At 46.4% G+C, this 6,000-nt stretch overlaps 1 protein-coding gene across 1 annotated transcript in view; it reads left to right on the top strand.

Moving 5' to 3' along the window:
- The first annotated feature begins 3,913 nt into the window (after nt 1–3,913).
- Nucleotides 3,914–6,000, top strand: part of LOC119461990 (knirps-related protein) — a 114,368-nt gene continuing 112,281 nt past the window's right edge. The window contains exon 1 of the mRNA XM_037723352.2: nt 3,914–4,122. The gene's annotated coding sequence lies outside the window, so the exon portion shown is untranslated. The remainder of the gene's footprint in view (nt 4,123–6,000) is intronic.

Genomic DNA, 6,000 nt, shown 5'->3' with positions numbered 1-6,000 from the left:
CACGGGAACCTCTGCGGTAACACAAATGCCAAAGTATGAAACGGGGGTCGTATTGCGCGGAGAAGTTTAAATTTTTTTATTATTATTTTTGTCCTTCGTCATTGGCAAGCATGGCGCCACGTCTTCGTTATCCCCAGTATCGGCCACTCGCTGCGACAGATGATAAGAAATGAATACAATCGAAGAAGAAGAATCTTCACAAAATGCAACCCCTGGTTTGACATTCAGTAATTGGCAAAAGCGCAGAGATAGCAAGGGACATCCAATGGCGGTGCAGTATACCGCGCCAACTTCGACGCCGTTGCGGTTCAAAACCCCTCCACTGAGTATTCCGTCTAAACTTGCGCTTTTTCTCAGCGCTCTCTTCTCGATCTCAGATTCCGGCTCAGTACGGAAGCCCCGCCATGTTCTTAGCGCTTATTTTTGAACCGCGCAAAGGCTGCGTGGGAAGGCGGACGAATTGCCTCGGACGCAAGCGGAACCACTTTCGAGCAACGAATCAGAAGACTGCGATTGTAGGTCACGGAATGACTCTGTTAACAATGTGGCCGAAGATTCGTTCATTAACGAAGTTTATTTTGATTAACCTGTCGAATTGCTTTAGTTTCTGTCTCTCTTTGTTTGTGCACAAGAAGCCCATATTTTCACCTCCTCTTACCCCAGCCCCCTAAAGGCATCAGACTGCTCTTTCCCCTGGCGAAAAATATTTCTGACTACGTCAATGGATCCCTCTGCCATGTACAGGCCTTGGTGCTGCAGCTTTGCTTATTGTCTGGAATATAAAAGACACTTCACTGCGCATGCATCAATAATTAAGGTACACACAAAAGGTAGTACCGAAGTCAAGGACTGCAAACGAGCCTCTTACAAGTCTTAATTCAAAGATATCCAATGCAGTATCAGCAGTCGAATGACCAGAAAGTGTCGATATTCGTCCGATGAGTGCGCGGAAGTTCGAAAGAAACAGAAACACCTCTCCGGGCACAATTTCTCCACATAGTTGAGCAAATGCACCCCAAGAATAAAAGGGAGCGGGAGACATTTCTGTCTGGATTCGTCGACCAGTCTCGTTAATTTTTCTCCCAAGAACTCCGTTAAATAAAATTCTAAATCCGCTAGAGTCAGTTAAGTTTGCTGCGAGTCCGCTAAAGAGCTTTTCGTTAAGAAACAACTTAGAGTAAACAGGTTTTTTTAAAGCCTCTGAACATCATATGATATGCCATAGCAGCGACTTACAAGTATGGTATACCTAAGAAAATTGTTCACTTCGACGACAAAGTGGTCATGTGAACACTTTTCTATAAATTGTACATGTTTTAATTATATAAAATGTGATGGAAAAGTAGTATGGGCCGTCATTTCATTGCAATAGTAAATTTTATCAAAAATACGCACTGCTCATTAACATTGTTGTCATTCGCTAAAACAACGTTCAGAATTCTCTAAAAAAATACCGAAATCCGTTAAAGAGCATTTGTGCCACTAAACAAACTAAAAATCTGCTAGATATGGCAGAAGATCTACTGAAATGGCAACATTGTCTCCGAGGTGCTTTGTAACTATTGTCAAGTGCTGCTGCCTGATGAACTGCTGCCTAGCCATAGCGCAGCACTTCTGTGCGATTTGATCAACCAAATCTGACAGATGTGCACCGCGCCATGGTCAAATTAGTGCGCTCAGGCCCAATTTTACATGCGGCACCGGAGAACGTTCTTCCGGAAGGCATATACTTACGAAAGCGTGGACCCGACTTCGGACAACTCCGAGGAGACGTGTACGGGTCATTGGGATGCACAGGTGTCCACTGTATTCGGAAGAGATAAGCAGAATTAAACGACGCAGTGGAAATTTATTGAATCATTTGCTTTGCTTTCTTTACAAGCTCTTAGACCAAACAAACTATGAAATGCTTGATTAGTACATATCCCCCCCCCTCCTACCAGGATTTTTAAACAAATGATGAAATGCTTGTTTGGTACATAATGCCCCCCCCCCCCCTCCTACCATTTTTATTTTTTTTTTATTTTGTTGCGCAAAGCGTTCTATAGCACACATTTGTGTAGCTCTTCTCTCCTTATACAGGCTCAAAATAACTGCAAACATAACTTCAGAAAATATACACGAGTCCCTCTAGCGCGAAACAGTGTTCAATCATAAAGATAGAGGACCGACGATGTCTTGTAACATTTTCTAGATTTCTGTTTGTCTTTTGAGTAAAACTACATTTCAGACGCACTGTACCAAACGTACGAAAGTTCGAAAAGCAATGTGCAGAATTTTGAACAGGAAGAGAGATAAAAGAATGTTTGAGGAGTTTCGCTAGATTACCAATGCACCGTAGTTAATACTTTTCTGAAAATAAGAGTCCATACGCACTAACACCGCTAGAAATAAATATAAAGTGTAGAACTATTTTATTTCAGTACCAAGGTAGCTGAACATAGTAACTAAGTACTTAGTGAAAAGTAACAACAAACGTCCCATCAATTCCATCGAGCCGAGCTAAAAATATATATATATATATAATAAAATAACACCCGAAAATTAAAACATGTGCCAGCGATGACTTAACTTCAATTACTGAGTGGAATGTGGTGGGAGCCAGGTTCTTGAATTGTTTGTTTACTATTACTGTTTTAAAAGGTCTGTTTAAAGCTTGAAGCGTTGACTGTTGGGCCAGTTGGTGCACATCACGTAGTGTCGTTGAGCGGAATAAGGGCGAGAAGAAACGCTGTCCTGTCCACATCGTTTCTTCCCGCCTTTATTCCGCTCAACGACCCTACATAAAAGGCGGATATATGCAGGTAATTTTTGATCGGGCCGTATAAAAGCAACAACCAAATTCGCATCGAAGTTCAAGCGCTCACTCTCGGCTAGTTTCCTCACTAATTAGTGGACAGGTAACTGGAAGCGAATGAAAACCATGCGTTTTTCAAAGGGATCTATACAAACTTAGTGATTCGAGCTCGTTCAACATCACGGCAAACATAACAGATATACTGTATACGAACTTTACGTATACGAACCTATGTGTAACAAAAGCTTGCAGTTGCGTAAAAGAAATCTGTGATATAAAGTGCTTCAAACGTGTAGCCAAGAAATAAGCAATAGGATGCGCCCACTGTTTTCACTTTTTTCACTATGTTCTATTGCACTGTAGTTCCATGAATGCGGTATAGTGCCGCATTCACTGTCCAATAATTTTCTAAAAATATGTTAATACAAATACACAGTCATATGGTACACTCAAGGCCACCAAAGCCACGGAAAGACAGAGAAAACGCGAGAAAAGTAGGGAGGTTAACCAGGATGGAACCTGGTTGACTACCCTACACTGGGGAAGAGGGAAAGGACATCGAAGCACAACAAGGCATGTGCTTGAAGGCTATCCGCGATATGGAGTGTCTGAAATGACCGGTCGCCAACGGTATGCATGCGTTCAAAGCGTGATTACACTTCGTCCGATAAAGCTGGCCTCCCTGGGGTTGGGGAACACAAGCGCGAAGATAATGATCAAGATGGAGAAACGATTAGAGGTCTCCAAGGAGGGGTCCAAGATGCGCGCCTCTCACGCGACACCGGCGCGACAGTCGAGCGTATCTCGGCGGCCGGGATACAACGCGGCGCCTCCCGTCGGGCCGCGCACGTGGTCGGGGCCCGGCGTCGGCGGCGCCAAAGACACGCCGCGTCCCGGTGCGCGCGCGCGCGTCCGGCACTTTCTCGCGGCGAGAAAGGGTGCCCGTTTTCCGTCCGCCCCCTCGTCGGCAGAAGATGCACGGCAGCAGCTCATTGGCGGAGTGGTGAGGAATCACCTCGGCAGGCCCACCGACCCCGATCAGACGTGCCCCCTTCCTGGGCGAGGGGGAGGCCGACGTCTTGCGGCGCGCGTGCCCTCCAGTGCCAGCGGCTCCTTTGGCACGGACGCTCCTCCGCGACGACGCGCGCGCACCGACGCCCGGGCCCCCCCCACCCCCACCGGATACCTGCCGGCCTGGGGTCCTCGCCCCCCACCACACCTCTGGATTACAGAGCCGCCGCAGCGCTGGATTGTGCGCCGCTCGCGGACTCCGACCGTTGTGTGTGTTTGCGCGTGTTCGGCCGGCCACGACAACCACCTGCAAGGTATGAGAGGCTCCATCCAACACATCTCGCGCGCCGGCGGGGCCTTCTCTGCACTCGCTGCAGTCTGGAGAAGGCCCGGCCGAACGTCTTTGCTCGCGCGAAGGACCCCGCGATGCGATCACGCACGATGTCACCTGATGTCAGTGTGTGTGGGTTGTTCTCTAGCTGCATATGTAGTTAAGAGAAAAGAGAGAGGAAGAAAAAAAAAACTACAAAATTTGCAAACGCTCAGATTTTGTGGTTTTTTTTAACACCCGTATGAAATGCGAAAGCAAACAACTTACGATGAAGTGTAAAAAAAAAAAAAAAAAACGCACGAATTCAGCTTCAGAGAGCGAGTACCCAGAAGAGTCAAAATGTTCTATGACGCCTTGCTAGTACGCTCATTAGTTCTTACAAGCTGGGATCTGGTCTCGGAGACAGCAAACGGAAGTGACGCTTTGTTTAAGCACGCGCTGTTCATTATATCCATGCTTGTTCCCACGAGCGCCGTATCGAAGTCGCTGCTATAATGATCCAGCACAGCCAGCGTGACGGCACGTTCTGGTCATTTGGCGCGCTTCTTCCTTTTACGTACGGCTTGGCACCAGTGACGATGGCACATTAAGGGGAATTCTGGAGATAACGGGTGCGTGCTTCGCGAGACGTTTGATACTGCTGTAAAGCGAGGAAGGGAATATAAACTACAACCGGAGAGGCGAAACACGTTGCGTTTGGGAAACGGAACGTATCCTCAGTATCGGTCTAAGTGCACGACAGGCTCGATCTTAATGAAGGTAGTGATTACCGCCCTAGACTGGTCATGTTGCGAAAATCCAAGACATTATGAACTTCTGCTTCAGTAGTGACCATTACCGATTCTCAGAAGAGACAGCGCCGTAACATGTGTTACTTTTTTTATTGCTTCCAATCCGTTCACTCGTAATGTAACATCGCATCATTAAGAACGATCATGTACAAGTGCGCTCTTACGCTTGACGTCTCTTTATACTGCAGTGTCGTCTAACACACCCACCATTGGAGTGGTTATTGCGCAACTCGGTATAATACAATAACGGCAGGACGGCCGTAAGATTCTGGTGTTCCCTGATTTCTTGTTCCCTGCCTCAGTTGTTAGAACATTTTCCAAAAGTCTGTCGACCGTGAGCAAATAATTCGCATACGCTCAAAAGCGGGCCTTCGTGACTGACGAGTTTGCTGGTGAATAGGGACAAAAATGCTCGTAAATCTCAATTGATGCTTGAGAAATTTGTTATGACTTCAGACGGTCAAAAGCCAGGGTAATTTATTTTGAGATATGAACTATATCACTATTCGCGTTTAAAAGTTTGAGGATATATTTACGGTTTACCCTGACGCCCCTCCATGGTTTCCTGTTGAGGTTAAGTGTAGGTAAACGACGACGCGGGTTAATGAAGCGAAAATATGCACATGGTGCGTGTTCAGTCTCCGAAAGCAGACATCAGTGCACATCGATGCGAGTATCTATACGCTTTAGATTCAAGAACTTTCGCAAGTCTTTCGGCGCCCGCTCAGTGGAGAATGAGAACAGTAATTCGGCAGTGCTTGTTCCCCAAATACTATCAAATGCGGTTGACGAGTAGCGATAACATATAGACGCACGTACGATATTTTTAAGCAGTAAATCAGGCTCGTGCCGGAAGTTGCGTCCATAGAGCAAACACAGACACCTCAAAAAATAGTTTCTTTTGCCATTATTTTCTTCTGTTGTACAGCAACAGCCTTCCCCCGAGAAGCTAATTCCGTAACAGTTGAGTTGTCCAAGCTGTTGTACTTGGAAGAAGAGGCGAGAGATGTTACCCTTGCGTGAACGACGGTACCTTCAATGGGCCGTTGTTCTTAAGGGAAACGGGGTAC

Source organism: Dermacentor silvarum, chromosome 1, assembly GCF_013339745.2.
Source record: "Dermacentor silvarum isolate Dsil-2018 chromosome 1, BIME_Dsil_1.4, whole genome shotgun sequence".
Classification (NCBI taxonomy): domain Eukaryota; kingdom Metazoa; phylum Arthropoda; class Arachnida; order Ixodida; family Ixodidae; genus Dermacentor; species Dermacentor silvarum.
Note: the sequence above shows the minus strand (reverse complement) of the source record. Positions and strands in the feature narration are given on the sequence as shown.